The sequence below is a fragment of the Sminthopsis crassicaudata genome, chromosome 6 (genome assembly GCF_048593235.1).
Source record: "Sminthopsis crassicaudata isolate SCR6 chromosome 6, ASM4859323v1, whole genome shotgun sequence".
Classification (NCBI taxonomy): Eukaryota; Metazoa; Chordata; class Mammalia; order Dasyuromorphia; family Dasyuridae; genus Sminthopsis; species Sminthopsis crassicaudata.
The window spans coordinates 208,739,549-208,757,714 of NC_133622.1; the positions used below are offsets into that span (position 1 = coordinate 208,739,549).

The 18,166-nt window shown below is 38.2% G+C and overlaps 1 protein-coding gene across 1 annotated transcript in view; it reads left to right on the plus strand.

The window, feature by feature from the left end:
* Positions 1-8,278: 8,278 nt before the first annotated feature.
* The window catches only part of FAR1 (fatty acyl-CoA reductase 1), a 94,688-nt gene continuing 84,800 nt past the window's right edge, over positions 8,279-18,166 (plus strand). The window contains exon 1 of the mRNA XM_074275505.1: positions 8,279-8,528. The gene's annotated coding sequence lies outside the window, so the exon portion shown is untranslated. The remainder of the gene's footprint in view (positions 8,529-18,166) is intronic.

An 18,166-nucleotide genomic window follows, 5' to 3' on the forward strand; every position in this document is an offset into this window, starting at 1 on the left:
TTGAAAGGTCAAAAGAAAAAGCTATCAGAAAGCTAGGAGTCAGAATCCCTAGCATCTCAAATTCACCATCTTTAATTTGGAACTTCTATTTTCTTTAAACTTACGCCTTCTCCAAATTTCCCTATCTCTGTTGAGGACTCTGCTAGCCCTGCTGTAACCCACATTCATAACCTTATGTTCTCCTAAATTCTTCACTCCCCCATACTTCTCTAATTCTCTAATCTTGTTGATTCTATCTCCCATCCATTCTCTTCTCTCCCACACTACTTCAGTAACTTCTCACTTCTCACCTGGATTACTACAACACTTTTGGCTTCTCCGTTTATACTCCAATTCCACATTGCATGCCAAAATGACATAACTAAAGCAAATATCTGATTATAACACTTCCTTACTTAAAGTAGCTCTTCATTGTTTCTATGATAAAATGCCAGTTCCTAAGTCTGGCATTTAAATGCAATCTGGGTCAAACCCAACTTTTCAAACTTATTTAACATAACTTTTTGCTAGTCTTTGTTCCAGACAAATGAAATTCTACTTATCCTGAAGCCTACTAATCTATTATGGTCTCTTAGACTGAGTAGAAAGCACTTCTTTGTTAAATCTGCCAATCTTGAGGTTTGCTTTTTTAGCTTTGGGATATAAGCTCAAGAGTTCCCTTCATGGGGAAGGAAGCCTGTCCAGATCCTTCTAGTTAGTGCTGTCTCTCTGCCTTCTTATTATCTTGGATTAACGTCAGGGCGTCTAAATAATATGTGTGTGTTTGTAAACCCACTGGCAGTTCAGTGAGGTCTATGGACCCTTTCTCAGAATGGTATATCTGAAGAAATGAAAGAAATGTAAAATTTCAGTTACAGATTAGAAAAATAAAAATCTCTCTTTTTTTCTATTTCAAGTTCATGGACCCCTTTAAATCTCTCCATTGTTCCCTTTCAATGAACTCAAGATTAACCTAAGAACCCTAAGTGTATATGTTCTATCATGTGATAAAATAGAAGCTCCTTGAGAATATGTAATTTTTTTTACTTCTTTGTGCTCTCAGTGATTATGATTCAATATTTAGTCCCTAGTACATAACAGATGCTTAATATTTATATTTGTTGAAGATTTATTCTCCCAACTCTCCTCCCTACTCCCATTCCTAGACTGATTTTTTTTTTTACATGTTATCTACCTTTTTAATATAGAATGCCACTCAGGCCTTTATACCTAGTCTTTTTAGAAAAAATACTTCCCCCTTCCAGAGCCAAAATGCAGTCATCAGAGATCTGTCTGTAAACCAGCAATGTATTTGTTTCATGATTTCAGTATTCCCTTCTATGATGGGGGACTGAACTATATGAGCTATTGCACTTCAATCCAATTTTATAATTCTGATGTTATGATTTTAGGGTTTTATTCTCCTCAAATAAATGACTAACACCTGAATGAGGAGCCCATGATTTACTGAAGAAACAGGTCAATTGCAGATTATTTTTTAGCAATGACCTCTCTCAACATTTTTGATGTTGATAGTTTCAATCCCAATTTGCATACTGTTCTCTAACCTAAAGAATTAAAGATCTAGAATAAACTACAATACTTCCCAGCTTATTTCTTTAAAAACTCATAACTATGCATGTACTGACAACCTTTTGTTGAAAGGTGTGGCTTAGTGCCTTGGAATCCCATAACAGGTAATTTGTTTGTATGTACAACTGGGAGTTGGCCACTTTCAAATCTTCAGAGAAATTCCAGTTCTGGCCTTTAAAACAAAACATTGTCAAACCGTTAAAAGGCAGGCAATGGAAAAATCAGTCTACAACTTATAATTTGAAATGTTGAAATACAGAAATACTAAAGATGAGTGATTAATCTTGTTAGCCTGTAGGAATCAAGTTGTACTTAGCATATAAATATAGGTACCCTTGAAATAACTGGCTTCTAGTTAGTAATGGGAATGAGTCTTTAAAAAGCCTAGTCCCTGGGATGTTTAGTAATAGCACATTTCTTTTATTTCATAGTGATACAAAATATACAACATCTTTGTATCTAGAGAAGTATTTACACATATTTCTTCTTCCTTATACCTGACAGGTCACAAATGACACAGAAAAGGCAGATTCAGAAGTTAAATGTTCTGATAACAAAGAATCTTTAGTGGAGACAGAAATTTGGTTGAATTATCCAAATTCTAAGGCTACTTTTGTTCCACTTGACCTGCATCTTTGCAAGATTTTTCCTTAACATTTCAGAAGGTCTAAAGAAAATTGGCAACCATATTCCTGAACTGTCTCAGATAGATATTGTTTTGTTCTTTTTAAAAGATGAGTATCAAATATATATTATGGAAATAATAGATGTTAAGAATGCATATAAACCACAAAGTAACTGGAAAGAACTGGATGCAGTGAATTAGGTTTTCTACATTTTTACTAACATTTCTTTGTTTCTAAATGGTAAGGCACTACCCATTTTTCTTAAAAATTTAAAAGCAAATTGGGTGTCTTTAAAAGTAAATTGCAGTGTGTAAGATATTTCAAAATGAACTTTAAAGGATATGTATACTTGAAGTTGTCACAATTTTTTATATTTTCATGAAGTCCTTACTATACTATTCAAGCCAAGTTTCACTTGGAAATCATATCCATACAAGTCTACCTAAGAGACACCAAAGCAGGATATTGGTGTATGGTCTAGTATGATGTTGGATAGAGAACTCAAATGACTTGAACTGGGACCCATCACTCATAAATTCTGTGGCCCTGGGTGAAGGGGGGCCTTAGAGACCAGCTAGCTCTTCAGTTCCTACCAGCTGTATTGCTTAACTTTGACACTATAACCATCATGCCCCTGTCCCTGAGTGACTTCTTCCCTTCCAACCTTCAGTTTCCTCCTATGAGCTAAGCCCCCTAAGGGTAAGGACTATTTTTTTTTCTTATTTGTATCCCCAGTAGTTTAGCACACACCTATTACACAGAAGGCACTTAACAAATGTTTGCTATATTTACTTAACCTCTCAACTTCTATTTCATTTGTAAAACGGAAATAATAGTGCCTACTTCATAAAACTGTTGGGACATCTAGGTGGCAGAGCAAATTGAGTGTTGGCCTTGGAATCAGGAATAGCTGAATTCAAGTCTAGCCTTAGACTTTTACTAGCTATGTGATCACCTAATCTTGTTTGCCTCAGTTTCCTAATTTGTAAAATGAGCTGAAAAAGGAAATGGCAAACCACTTCAGTATTTCTGTCAAGAAAATTCCAAATGAAGTCACGAAGAGTTGGACACAACTGAACAGTAATAACAAAAGATTGTTAAGAATCAAAAAATAAAAGTGCTAGATATTTGCAAAATTATGGTAAATTCTAAATAATATTTTTAAGAAAATATTTTACATGACACCACCAACAATAATAATGATAGCAATGATAATCAGAACTATTATTTATATTTATACTTTTTAGCTAATAGCTAAGGATCTATGTCCCAGGCACTACTTTACAAATACTATCTATATTAATAATGAAACATGTATTAAACTTTCTGTAATATATGCCAAGCACTGTGCTAAACTCTGAGATACAGTTACAAGAAAAAAAAAGTTAATCCTCTCCTAAAGCAGTTTGTATTCTAATGAGCAAAGATAATAAAAAGAAAGGTGGAAGTGTAAGTGAGGAAATGGGGTAGAGGAGGATTATTATGGTAGCAGAGACAAAGAGTAAGGTGTGATTCTGAGGAAAAAAGGCTGAACTTTCTGGCACCTCGTGAAATGATAGTCCTTGTCAGGGTCTCATCAATCATAAGAGAAGCCTGCAAGGTAGAACCTCATTCTACTAAGTAGTAGGGATTTCACTGGGATAGGGATTGTCCAGATAAGAAAACTCTTTTATCCACAGAGATGGGCATTTATAACTCAGTCTTTTATATATATATATATATATATATATATATATATATATATATATATATATATATATATATATATATATATATATATATATATATATATAGCTTTTTATTTACAAGATATATGCATGGATAATTTTTCAGCATTGACAATTGCAAAACCTTTTGTTGTTCCAATTTTCCCCCTTCCCGCCCCTCCCCTCCCCCCCCATGGCAGGTAGACTAATACATGTTAAGTATGTTAAAGTATATGTTAAATATAAATATGTATACATGTCCAAACAGTTATTTTGCTGTACAAGAAGAATTGGACTTTGAAATAATGTACAATTAACCTGTGAAGGAAATAAAAAATTCAAGCAGACAAAAAAAGAGGGATTGAGAATGCTATGTTGTAGTTCACACTCATTTCCCAGAGTTTTTTCTCTGGGTTTGGCTGGTTCTATTCATTATTGAACAAATGGAACTGGTTTGGCTCATCTTATTGTTGAAGAGAGCCACATCCATCTGAAATCCTCCTGTTGGTCATTTCTGTAACTCAAACAGTTGTCTAGGGCACTGAAAAGTGCCATATTCAAGGTCACATAGGCAGTATGTAGCAGAGATAAAGCTTGAAGCTAAGTCTTCTTTCCAGCCTGAGGCCAGTCCTTTTTTCACTAGGCCAAGGTACCTCTTTTAGAATGCTGTTGTTTCTATTATTATAGTCTCCCATCCAAGGTCTGATTCTGTTTAGCTTCAGATATCAAAAGGGAGGTAGACATAAATAACTACATTTAAAACTCATCCTAAAACATAAATGTTGGAGGGGATATAGAAAAACCAGGACACTAATGCATTGCTGATAGAGCTATAAAATGATCCAATCATTCTGAAGAGCAATTTGGAACTATGCCTACAGGACTATAAAACTGTGCATAACTTTTAATCCATCTGTGTCACTATTGGGTCTATATTCCAAAGAGGTCTTAAAAGTCCAGGGAAAAGACCCACATGTACAAAAATGTTTTGTAGCAACCCTTTTTATATTGGCAGAAAGCTGGAAATTGAGTGGATACCACCAATTGCAGAATAATAATAATAATGGCAGAATAAATTATGAATGTAATGGAATATTATTGTATTATCAAAAGATTCCCTGGAACTCAGCAGGTTTGGGGAATAAGTCCTAGATGAGCAGCCACTACCCACTGTTTCCCCAATTGCAAGCTATTTTAGGAATAATGTTACATATGATCAGGGCTCTTTTAGAGTGAGAGAATTCTTTATTCATTGATTCTCATGAGAAGTGGGTGTACTCATATTAATATTAAATGGGAACAAGATTTATACTCTTCATTTAGTTCCTTAACATTCCTTTCAAGGTTGGAATTGGTTGGATTTACAGTCAAGTTACAATTAGTTGGATTTATCAACCAAATTATAATTGGGTTGGATTTCAGTTAGAGTTACAATTGGTCAGATTTACAATCTGACAATTAGGTTGGATTTACAATCCCCTTTATTTCCCTATTTCTAATGTCAAAAGGTTTGTACCCTGTCTTTGACACTAGCCCATTTGTTTAAGCTTGGGCCCTTTTGCAAGGAACTTTGTTTAGCCAGTTCCTTGACTCACACAGTGCTTGGTTGGACATATCAGATATTTCACCTCTCCCTTCAAACCATTTTGACAATATCTGTGGAAACCCAACTTCTCATATTTCTCACAATTGCTCTATAAGAAATGTAAGTAGGCTGACTTCAGAAAAACCTGAAAGATTTACACAATCTAATGCTGAGTGAAGCGAACATTGTATATAGCAAGATGGTGATGATCAATTGTGATGGACTTCTCAAAAATGAAATGATTCAAAGACAATTCCAAAAGACTTGGATAGAAATGCCAGTTGCTACCAGAGAACTATGGAGACTAAATATGGATTGAAGCATAATATTTTTACCCTTTTTTTCTTTCTTATGGTTTTGGTCTGATTTTTCTTGCATAACATAAGAAATATGCCAATATGTTTAAAAGAATTGAACATATTTAATCTATATAAGATTATTCGCTGTCTTGGGGAGGAGAGATTTTTTTGTGTGTGTTCATTCCATCACATTTTCAACTTTTTTCATTTATGTTGGAAACTCTTCAGGGCAGGATCAGTTTTCTTTGGCATTAAAAAATTTATACAGTGTACTTTATTTATAATATGCATTTATAATGCCTAGTATGATGACAGCACATCTCAAAAGTATATCAAGCTCTCATTACACTTGCCATACTTGCTAACCTATCCCATGTGAAACCAAAGTAACTAAGTTTTTATCAAACATTATTTACTCTTCTAAAATTTGATTTAAATTGTTTTTAAGATTGAATTTTCAGTTCTGAATTTCTTCCTTTCATCCTGTCCTCCTTTCTACTGAGAAAACCTGTTATAAATATGGATAGTCCAAGCAAAACAAATCCTCATCTTATCTGTTTCCTCATACAAGTGATTCATCATGGGTCCTTTTGAAATTATGGCAGTTTATTGTGTTGATCAGAATTCCTAAGTTTTTCAGAATTATTTTTGTAATATTGTTATTCTAGTTTTTTACTTCATCTGATTAGTTCATACATGCTCCCAGACTTTTCTGAAACCATCCTTTTCATCATTTCTTACAAGAAGATAGTATTGCTTCACATTCCTATATATATTCCTATATATTCCAGTTACTCAACAAATTGATGGGCACCCTCTGTTTTTCCTTTTTTCCACCACAAAAGAGCTAACATTTTTGAACATTTTGGTCCTTTTTCTTTGGCCTCTTGAGGGTACAGACTTAACTGAGTCAAAGGGTATGATCAGTTAAATATTCATCAGAGTATGACTGCTCCAAATTACTTTTCAAAATGATTAGACCACTTCACTGCTCAAAGCATTAAAAAGTACCTGCTTTCTACAACCCCTCCAGTGTTTTTTGTCATTGTCTTTTTTTTTTTTTTTTTTTTTTTTTTTTTTTTGTCAATTTAGCTGAGTTGTTTTTTCATTACTGATTATTGATTTAGGGAATTTTATATGATATTGATAGTTTGATTTTTAAAATTTTTTTTTATATGATATTGATAGCTTTTCATTCTTCCTCCAAAAAACCTCTTGTTCATATTCATTTATTAGTTCTGGAATAGCTTTTATTCTTATAAGTTTGACTTAGTTCCCCAGAACTTGTTCTGGATATTAACTGATCTACTCCTCCATTGATATTTTGAACTTTTGAAACAGAAGTGACCCTGGATTATCAATAGCCATGCCAGCAAAGCATCGATTCGCTTTAAGTTTTGCCTTGTGAGATAATCTTCAAGTAAGGTTCTAAAGACAGGGCCAGAGACACTTAGTGGGTTTTTCCAGGACCAGCCTAGTTAAGTACTGAGAGGCTTATCAGCGGAGTAGGTTGGGCACTTTTCTGATTATTTGGCTATGGCAACCAAAGCAAAAAAAATTGAAAAAGAAATCCATTGCTCGCTCTGACTTCCTAGAAATTGATTCCTCCGTCCCTGGTCTTGGCAGGTCCTTGGTGCTCCCTCGCACAGATTTTACCATCGTTTCTAAAAGCTGTAAGGTGCGAGGGGTGGATGGTGGTGGGGAGGAAGCTGCAGCAGCTGCTCTGTTCGGGGGTCCACTGCAGCCACCTCGGCTCTTCCCATCCCTGGCAGCGCCGTTGCCCTGCTCTAACGTGAGTTCTCGTCCTATCAGCGGAAATCACCCGGCTGATGGGGTCTCTGGAAAGGGGGCTGCCTCAATCCTGGGCCTCGCGCACAGGTGACATTACAGGTGAGCTTGAGTGAATGGGCAGCGCGAGGGCGGGAGGTGGCAACCTGCCCACCGGGGCAGACTGCCACCTCCGCCTATCACACGCTGGCTCCAGGCTGCCTCCCCCCAGCAGTCACAATGATGCCCGGGGGCCCACGTAGGCATTGCCATGGCACCGGCCATACAATGGCCCCTCAGTCAGCACTCCCCTGACAGACTGTCAGAGGGAAGGCCTCGGGCACTTCCCGGGGGCATCCCCAGCCATTCGCAGCAGCCTTCCTCGCAAGGTTCCCCGTTCAGGCCCAATGTGGCGGGGGCCCACGGGACGGGTGGGGCCCTGGCCGACAGCCCAGGCCGGGGCGGGCCCCCAAGCGGTTGGAGGCCCAGGCTGTGGGGCACACGCCCATTGGCTAGACAGGCCCCTCCCTCGGGCTCGGGTCCGGGTCCAGGTCCTGAAGCCCCCTTCCGACCGACTAGCGGAACCCCGATTGGCCTCCAGGCTAGCCCCTTGGACCTCCTCTGTAGCTCCTCTCTCTCGCCCCCTCCGAACCTGATCCAAACGGGTTGAGGAGGAGGGAAGAAGGAGGAGGGAGGAGGAAGAGCGGTCCTGGAGCCAGGGGCTACCGCGCACCAATAAAATTGAGCCGTGGGAACGAGGCGTCTGGCTAGCCAATAGCATTCTGCGGTCCGGGTCGGTGCCGGCTGACGCGAGGCTCGGTGACAGCCAATGGGAGTGCCTCTGTCTGTCCGCTCTTCAGCTGCCGGTCGGGGGCGGTGGGAAGGGGAGTGAGGAGAGCGCGGCGGCGGCGGCCGAAGGAAGCATCGCTGGACAGGGGAGGGGGTGAACGCGGCCTGGTCCCCCCGGATTTCGGTGAGAGGACGGGAAGGGCCGGGCTGGGGGGCAGCGGCAATGGGAGTGAGAGAAGAGCCCGCCTTCCTTCTCCCATCCGTCCGGGCCCGGCGGCCGGGGAGCCAGCCTGGCTGCGAGGCCCGGGCCCCAAGTCGGCCGGGCAGGCGGGGGTCTTGGCCCCGCGGCGCCCCCGGGCTTCTCCCGGTGTCACGGACCCGGCTTTGGCAAAGCGTCTAGCCGGGGTGCTGCTTCCGAGGGACCCCGAGGGAGGGAAGGGCGAGGCCGGGGAGGGGCCTGGTCGCCCGCGGCCGCGCGCTGGGGAGTCGGGAGATGGAGGGAGCCCGTGCCTCGGGGCTAGCTGGTGGAAGGAAAGCGGGGCCGGAGCCGGGAGAGCGGCTCCGGAAAGGACGATGCTCGAGCTGGCCGTGACCGACCGAGCCCTGTGGAGCGTGTGCCCCGGGGGCTGGGAGTGTGCGGGGTGTGCGGGAGCCGGAGCCTCCTCTAGTTGGGAGCACTCCCGCCGGGGCCGGGGCGCAGGAAGGGGGGTCTGCCCGAGTGAATGCTGGCTGGGGTCGGGATCGCCGTGAAGGGTGGGCTGCGTCTGGCGGGGAGGAACGAGTACCTGTTAGGGGGAGGACAGGGAGCCGGTAGTGAGAGGGATGGTCTCGGTGGTTAGCGTGAGCCCCAGGGGAGGGAGATGGGCATCTGTGTGTGGCGAAGCCTCGGCCAGGCACCGAAGGGTCACCGGGTGCTCCAAACTTTATCTGTGTGCCGCTTTCGGGGCTGAGATTCTGAGTGGTTTCGGGCTGGCTCAGCGCCAAGCACGACACACATCACGCCAAACAGGAGAGTGTGTGACTGAGCGTACATACATGCCTGAGTTATTGCAGAAACCGCCATGCAGCCTCCCACCCTTACCTGCTCTCCTTCCAGGGCAGAAACAAAACGGGGCACGATTGTGTCACAACCTGTGGGAAGACCGGCGGTCTATTTTATGAGGGAGCAGTGAAAGTTTTGAGTAACTGTACTTTTAAAAATTTGTTGCATCTAAAAAGTTAATATTGCAAGAGACTACAACCCTTCTTTCTATGTTAAGGTAGCAGCGCTTTCTTACTAAGCGGTGATTTTGTATGTATGCATCTATGTATATGAACCTATCTACATATAACACCTGAAAGTGACTGAAAAAGGATCGGTGATAAATGCCTAAGTGGAAATTATGTGCTACAGAGTAAGTGAAATCTCATTAAAAAACAGCAACAACAACAAAAAAACTTGACATGCCTGTCAAACTGTTTAATTGTTGTAGAACTTAATTACAAAAATGGTATTTAGAAAGTCACATCCCTGTCTTGTAGGATTCTCATTATCGTAAAATGGCACGTGAAAAAGATTTAACAGCCACAAATGCACTTTCCTCTTTCTCCTCCAGGTTTCTTGACATTTTTTTGTGCTGTGCTCTTTATTAGGTGGCTTGTGACTTAGAATGTTACTGTTGCCTGGACTGAAACCAAAGAAATTAATTTGTTGTATTGAATGATTAATCTTCAGTCTCTTGTGTTGTAAACAGATTGGCACAGCGCTGTTACATTCTGGGCTATCAGTTAACAAGGAAATTACTTTACAAAACTTTTTTTTTTTTTTTTTTTTTTTTTTGGTGATGCTGCTATGCATCGATTCTGGGACATTTAACTACAATGTAAATAGAATTAATCAGTTTTGAGCAATTGAAATATAAAACAAACAGAAGAAAGGTTAAGATCCGTGTTGTAGTAGAAAGACCATTGGATTTGAAATTAGAGAATCTAGATTAAAAATCTCAGCTTTGATTCGGGTACTGAATGATCATCCTGACTTCTATAAAAAGGAGTTGGACTAAGTGACCTCTCATTTCTTGCTCTTGCTATCTATGATCTTTTAATAATTAAGGAATCCCTAGAGGGTGAATTTTGAACTACATTTTGAAGCCATATTTTGAGCTATATTTTGATGACATGCATTAGCAGAAAAGTTGGGGAAAGATATTCCAAGGATGGTGGTGTGAAAGGAAAATATCACATGCAGGGCATGGAATTGTGTGGGAACAAAAAAAAAAAATGAGGTTAAGATTTGAACAAGAAATTGCTGAAGACTAAGATAGGGAGTCTCTTGAGCACAGGAACAAGTTGAAAATAGTATTTGAAGAAGATACCGATTTTCACATAGCTGAAAAAGAGCAGCTAGGTGGATGAATAATGAACTTAAATGTTTAGTCTTAAATGTTTAGAGCAGTAATACTAACTAGGGGGCCACTTACTTAAAAGATGATTAACTCGGACTAAATGCAGTTTTGAGGCAAAGGATTAGAAGCACAATTAGAAACATTTCAATCTGGGAGAATTAGAGCATGTTGGTCTCATTGATCTTGGTGAATCTGGAGAAGATGTGGCTAAGATTGGATTTCAGGTGGATTTAGGATAATTTTGTAGATGCAGATTTGATTGTCTTCCCAAAGATGTTGAAACCTTGAGATTGGTGAGGAAAGGACTGAATATTTAGGTTGCATTTGTTAAGAATTAATAGCTGATAAGCAGAAGAGTCAAGAAGAATAATTGGGAGGAATGAATATTACCAAGAAAGCAAAGTATTGGGGAAGTCAAGGGTGTGAGTTTTGAGGAGAAATTGATTATCAGAATAAATCAAAGCTGATGAATCCCAGAAGGTTGAAAAGTGAAGTCAAGCCAATTTAGACAGTAAGAGATCATTGGATGTTGAAATCTTTCACAATTAACAGTGAGATGCACTGGGTGGTGGTAGATTGATTGCTGGGCTTGTAGTCAGGAAGAACTGGACTTAAATTTTCCCTCTGATACATATTGTTTATGAGACTATGTACGCATCAACTTGCCTTCTCTGGGCCTCAGTTTCCTTATTTTCAAGATAGAGATGATATTACTAGTAGGGCAGATCTACTATGATTTTCTTGAATGTTCTCCTCTTTCCTTTTTATTCCTCCTGCATCAGTTGCATAATTTCTTGATTCATTAGATTTGTATGATCCCACAACCAGGTAGCAATTTAGGCCATTTGAAATATTGAAATTTCATAAAGCTAAGTTTATGTGTTTAGTCAGTTGAAATCCTCAATAATTTTTTCCCTATCCTTGAATTTTAAGAGAAAAAGATCTTTTTTTTTTCTTTTTTTTCCACTCTCACTCTTTCGCATACAAGACACATAACACACATACAACCCCACAAAAAAATCAAAAAACCTGATGTTAAGGATTTATTCATTACCAAGAGTGTGTGCCTGGTACATGTTAACTACACATTGAGCCCATTGTCCCATCCCTGGAGTGGAGAGCCTCTGTCATTTGTTTGGATATAACTTTCATCTTAATTCTACAACCTGGGACATTGTCTTTCACCAGTTTTCTTCATCATGCCTAGCATAGTAGATGCTTAATAAACAATTGGCTGTTTAATTTTATTGTGAGATCAATCATCAATCTGTTAGCACAGCTTTAAGTCTGTAATGGTTACTTTCCAGATGGGGAAAAATATATTTGTATATTGCGATTGTAGAATAAGTTATATCTCAGTGTGTCACTTAAAGGTGTCTCTGATGCTTTTCTTTTGTTTTATGAGTAGCTCTGCCCTATCTTTGTCATATTTTCTTCTTCCTTTCTTTCCACCTTCTGCCCCAAAGTATAATCAGTTATAGATTATATTAATTAAAGCATATATTTATTATTCTTTTTCTTTCTTTCCCCCTGAGGCATATTGGGGTTAAGTGACTTGCCCAAGGTCACACAGCCATGAAATGTTTATCTGAGATCAAATTTGAACTCAGGTCCTCCTGACTTCAGGGATTGTGGGCTATCCACTGCACCACCTAGCTGCCCTTTATATATTTATTGTTGAACTTATTGCAGTCTTATATTATTAAATTTAAAAGTTGATAAATGGAATGTTTTGCTTTTTATTCTTAAAAGCTAAAGTTTTAAAAAATTTAAGTGACCCTGGATTTTTACCCTGTGTGATTCACTCCTCTACAATAGAAAAAAAACGTCGTATATACTAGTCCTGCACTTAAAGAGAGAAGGATAGTTGGAGGACTATTGGAGTATAAGGATAGTATGTAGATGGTATTTCATAACTATGAATAGAGCAGAGTCTTTAATCATCAAGTACTAAATTACGTTCATATTTTGGCAGACAATCTCAGATTTGAAACAAAAGGTTTTTCTATTTCATTTTGAGTTAACAAGAAAATTCATTGAACTTGTGTAACCTGCATTTGCTGAGCCTTCTGGTTATCCAGTTTTATTTGTTAGGCAAGGAAGTAATGCTAGTATTAAACCAAGTGACTTGGAAATTAATGTCAACATTGTCTTCAAAGACATAGATTTCATTTATTTGTCACAAATGCTTGTCATGTCTAGCACTATCTAACATATACAGAAATACACAAAAGAAATGTAAGATGGCCCCTACCTTCTAGGAACTTATATTTGGTAAAATGACATACAGGATTACAGATTTAGAGCTCTTGAGATCATGTAATCCAAGCCCCACAATTTACAGATGAAGAAACAGGACTAGAGAAGCAGCTTACCTGTGGTCACATTAAGTAGTAAGTGGCAGAACTGACCGTTTTTGGCTATCAGACACAGCACTTATTCCATTCCATCATATATACGGAACAGTGAGTGAGGCATGTTTCAAAGCCATATGTGACAAAGTATGTGAATGAGCCTCGGTTTGCAGAGGAAATCCTAAAATACTTGAACAGTATCCTGAAAAGTGGGTAATAATAATAACTCATTTTTATTTAGGCCTTTAGGGCAGTATATTTATTAAGCAACTGCTGTGTGTACCAGGCACTGTGCTAAATGTTAGGGATAAAAAAAAAAAGCATAGAAGAGATTGTCCTTGAGGAACTAAAAAATCTGCTTATATTCTCTCATTTGGTCCTTAAATCTTTTTTGAGGTAGGGAGCATCATTTGCTTCATTTTATCGAAGAGTATACCTGAGAGAGATTAAGTGATTTGACCAATTAGTGCATAAGATAGTATTTTTATTTTTATTTTGCCCCCAATCCAGCATTCTTTTAGGATTTATATTGAGAAGTAAAGACATTTATTTGGTAATGAAAGTGGTGGTGAGGGTAGGTAAAAGGAAGAGAATAGAATAAAAAGATAGGATTTGTGATTAGATGATAATTTTGGAGTGTTGTCCAGAGCTATAATTTTACCAGTTTCAAAATTTCCAGTGTAGAAACTTTCCTGATACTGATGAGCAACTTAGCTGTAACTTGTCAAGAGTTGACTGGGATTCATATAAGTGACTTGTTCATAGTCACACAGCTAATGTGATAGTTGCTTCTGTACTTCAAGGCAACCTAGTATCTATTAATGCCGACTTTGCCTCTCTTTGGTATAGTAGGATCATAAATTTAGAGCTCAAAGGACCTTAGTATGGACATTTACTACTAGAAATCTTTGACCTTGTGTGAAATATTGCCTAAGTAATAACAAAAATGTTATTGGTCCTAGCATAAGGTTCATTTTCATATAAACAATTTTTAAAAAGGTACTAGTACATGTGCAAAAATGTTTGTGGCAGCCCTTTTTGTAGTGACAAGAAACTGGAAACTGAGTGGATGCCCATCAGTTGGAGAATAGCTGAATAAGTTATGGTATATGAATGTAAAGAAATAGTATTGTTTTATAAGAAATGATTAGCAGGATGATTTCAGAGAGGCCTGGAGAGAGTTACTGAATTGATGCTAAGTGAAATGAGCAGAACCAGGAAATCATTGTACATGGCAACAACAAGATTATATGATTATCAATTCTGGTGGACATGGTTCTTTTCAACAATGAGATGAATCAGGCCAGTTCCAATGGTCTTGTGATGAAGAGAGCCAGATACATCCAGAGAAAGGACGGTGGGAACAGTGTGGACCACAGCATAGCATTCTCACTCTTTGTTTTTGTTTGCTTGCATTTTTTCTTTCTCATTGTTTTCCTTTATGATCTAATTTTTCTTGTGCAACATGATAACTGTAGAAATATGCATAGAAGAATTCACATGTTTAACATATATTGGATTACTTGCCATCTGGGCAAGGTGGTGGAGGGAAGGGAGGGGAAAATTTGGAACACAAGGTTCTGCAGGATCAATGTTGAAAAATTGTCCATGCATATATTTTGAAAATAAAAAGCTTTAATAAAAAAAAGGTTGTGGTAGGAAGAAATGTTTTTAATTCTCCATTATAGATAAGAGTTCCTTGAATTTGTGCTCCTGTATAGTAAGAATGAATTGGCAAATAATGAACTTTAAAATCCTCAAAAGACTGAACAATACAACTATCGGTAGACTTGTATTGTCATGGTCTGCTCTTATGGTATCAGTTCCTCCTAAGTGATACTTGTCCAATATACCTTGAGTATGAATATTAAAATAGTTTTTTTTTTTTCTCAGAACATTTTTAGAATCAGTGTTAAAAGTGGAAAGAATCTCAGAAATTTGAGGAGGCCTCTAAAGTGGGAAATGATATGTCTGAAGTCATATAATCTGTTAAGTACAACCAAGACCAAAGACCAGGTCTTCTGCCTCTCCAGGACAACACTGCTACAAAACTTTGCCTTTTATTGTAGTCTCAAGGAGGTGGTAACTTGTTAAGTTTGTGGCTTTTGTGGGCTTTTGAGGCCCCTTGTCTCTAATAGCCTCAGGCACATTAGGAATGTTGGTATAATTAACAAGGGAAATTTTATGGGATTTAAAGAATATACTCTTGATTTTTATTCAGTTTTAGGGGGGGATGGGTATGTGGTAAGGTGCAAAAGAGGGAATTCCTATCATGTTTTGACTGTAATATTTAGCTTTTGCAAGACAGTTTAATAATTATTAACAGAAATGATTCAGAAATTAAGAACCATGTTTATTATGTTGAAGTTTAACTGATCGAAACTAGTTCTAATCCAGAAACATTACTCAGTACCTGCTGTGTACTAGGTATGCCCTTTGGTGCTGGGATTACAAAGTGAAATCTGATACACAGGTTCCTTACAAGAAACTTTCACTCTAATGGGGAGACATGTGCACAAATAACTGTTTTATAAGAGACGGATTGAAATGCAAAGAAAAGTTCAGGAAGAATGCTGTGAGAAGTTTGAGGAGGGTCAATTGTAGCTATCTTGCTTTATTCTTTATTTCATTGTGACATGTAAGGATTATAGTTTTAATGAATATCTAGAACTAGATATGAAGTTAAGTATTTAGTTCAACAAACATTTATTAAATACCTGTTTTCTGTACATAGCACTGCGCTAGGACCTTCGAGGGGAGGTAAAACACTATTCTTGTCCTTCTGCAGTTTATGGACCAGAAAGGGCTACATAGCAATACTCAAATAAGTAAGCTGCAAAATAGAATCTTATGAATTCACAAAAAAGTGTGGAGTGCTATTTGATATCTAAGCAAGGCTGTGTTGTATTCTTAGTGAGGGTGTTGGAAGGGAATGTTTTGGCAGCTGCTTTCACTGAATTGATGGAATATAGACACTGGGACTCAAAACAGGTACAAAATGTTATTTTTTTCAAAGAACAGAAAAAAAAAGAAATTTCTGCCCGAATTGATGATTTCATCTCTGGACTTTGAGATTGTTTAATTGCTTTTCTTCAAGAGAAATTAAGTGATAAAGTACTGTAACAGATTTCAGTATTGTCTTTAGACAACATTGATAATCAAAGAATATCAAAAACTGAAAGAAATTTTGGGAGCATCTTTTGCGTGAGCTACAAGTTGGTCAGTCATCTTATTTTGTGTGGCTTAACAGAACCAGAAGAGTAGCAACATATGAGTACATAATGCAAATGAAAACAACAATAAGAGGCATTGATTAAGTATATTGATCAGCCATGTTCCACAGAGCAGTAAGGAAATATATGTCCTTTTTTTAATGGAGAGATTTTGGATTAGAGGGGCAGAGTGTTGCATTGGATCTATTTTTGCTTTATTTCAGCTTTACTGACAGCTTGGTGAGAGAGAGCCAGGCCAAAATCTGAAAGAGCCTCATTTAGATTTGACCTTACACTTTATAGTTATGTGACCTTGGACAAGTCACTTAACCTTTCTCAGTTTCCTCATGTATAAAATGGGAATCATTATATTTATATATATGTCACCTCCCTCAGGATTTGTTGTGAGAATCAAATGAGATAATATTTGTAAAGTACTTGGCCTTGAGCCTAGAATATAGTAGGAGCTATATAAATGGTGATATTATTATTAGAAAAAGTTCTGTTTTTAGAAAGGAAGTGACCATGGTGTAGAAAACACCTTTTTTTTTTTTTTTTTTTTTAAGAAAACATTTTTAAAAGAAAAAAAAAGTTTAAAAATGTTTTTTGTGTTGCTTTCTATGTACTTCTGTGAAGTACAACTATGGTAACTTGGCATAGATAAAAACTCTACAAAAATTGGTCAGCGAGAAGTACCTTTAGTGATCTAGAGATTGACATCAGTAGGTTAGAGTTGTATTGTCCAAAGAGATAAATTTTTTATGTCCTGAAAGAACTATTCATTTTCCATTACCACCTTATTTAATTCCAAGGAGCGACTAATTGACAGAAAATGAATCAATTCAACAAACATCTATTCAGTCCCTGTTATATATAAGGTGTCATAATTTTCTAGGGATAGGAGAGAAAGACTCCAGAGATAATCTGGTTCAGCCCTCCAATTTTATCTGTATCTTATATATCAGGTCATCTCTGACATAATGGATCCTATTTAGTGTCTGAGGAAGGGGAGCTAAATCTCACAAAATCTCTGATTTATTTTGTTCCTACCCATGTAGTACTCTGGAATATCAGAATTCAATTAATGTCACTTAAACAGACCTAAATTTCTCTTTAGTTACTGAAGGTCATTTTGAACTCTGTAAGTTATAGTGTTCAATATTTATCTGCTGACTCTGAATTTTAAAAAAATTATATGCAGGACACATTTTTAAGTTCATTCTGCATTATTAAGATTATCTCCATTACTTTCTTAAATCTAAGCTATTAAAAAAAAAAAAAAAACTATCACTACTGCCACCACAACAAAAACCCAAGTCTGAAATCATAGAACACTTGCTGATTTCAGATGTGGAAATGATTAATACTGTTACCTGAAGAGTTAGTTTGGTGCTGGTTTCAGCTTGTCACTACCAGAGCACATTCCTTCAACAAAACAAAAACATCGAATCATACTTGAGCCTTCTCTTTCTGGAGGGCATCAAATGACTATTCCTAGTAGTGGGTCCTCTTGAAAACCAGAACAATCCATATTCATGTTAATACCCAGTGGGGGGGGAGAGGTCAGGACCTGGTTGTTTTTCAGTTTACTTGGTTCCCTGCTGACCTAACAATTTCCCTCTGAGAATTCACACATGATATAGGCTGTTGGCCTTTCTCCAAACCTGTGCAAGTTGGGCATCTTAGAATAACAGAATCTGAGAGATGGAAGGCACCTCAGCAGACATCTGTTTTGTCCCATATACTAAAAGAATCCCATTAGACCATAATCTAACAAGTGGCATTATAGCCTTTGCTTGGTGATCTCCATCAAGGGAAAATGTACTATCCCTCAAGGCAGCCCATTCATCTTTTGGACAGCCCTCATTATTA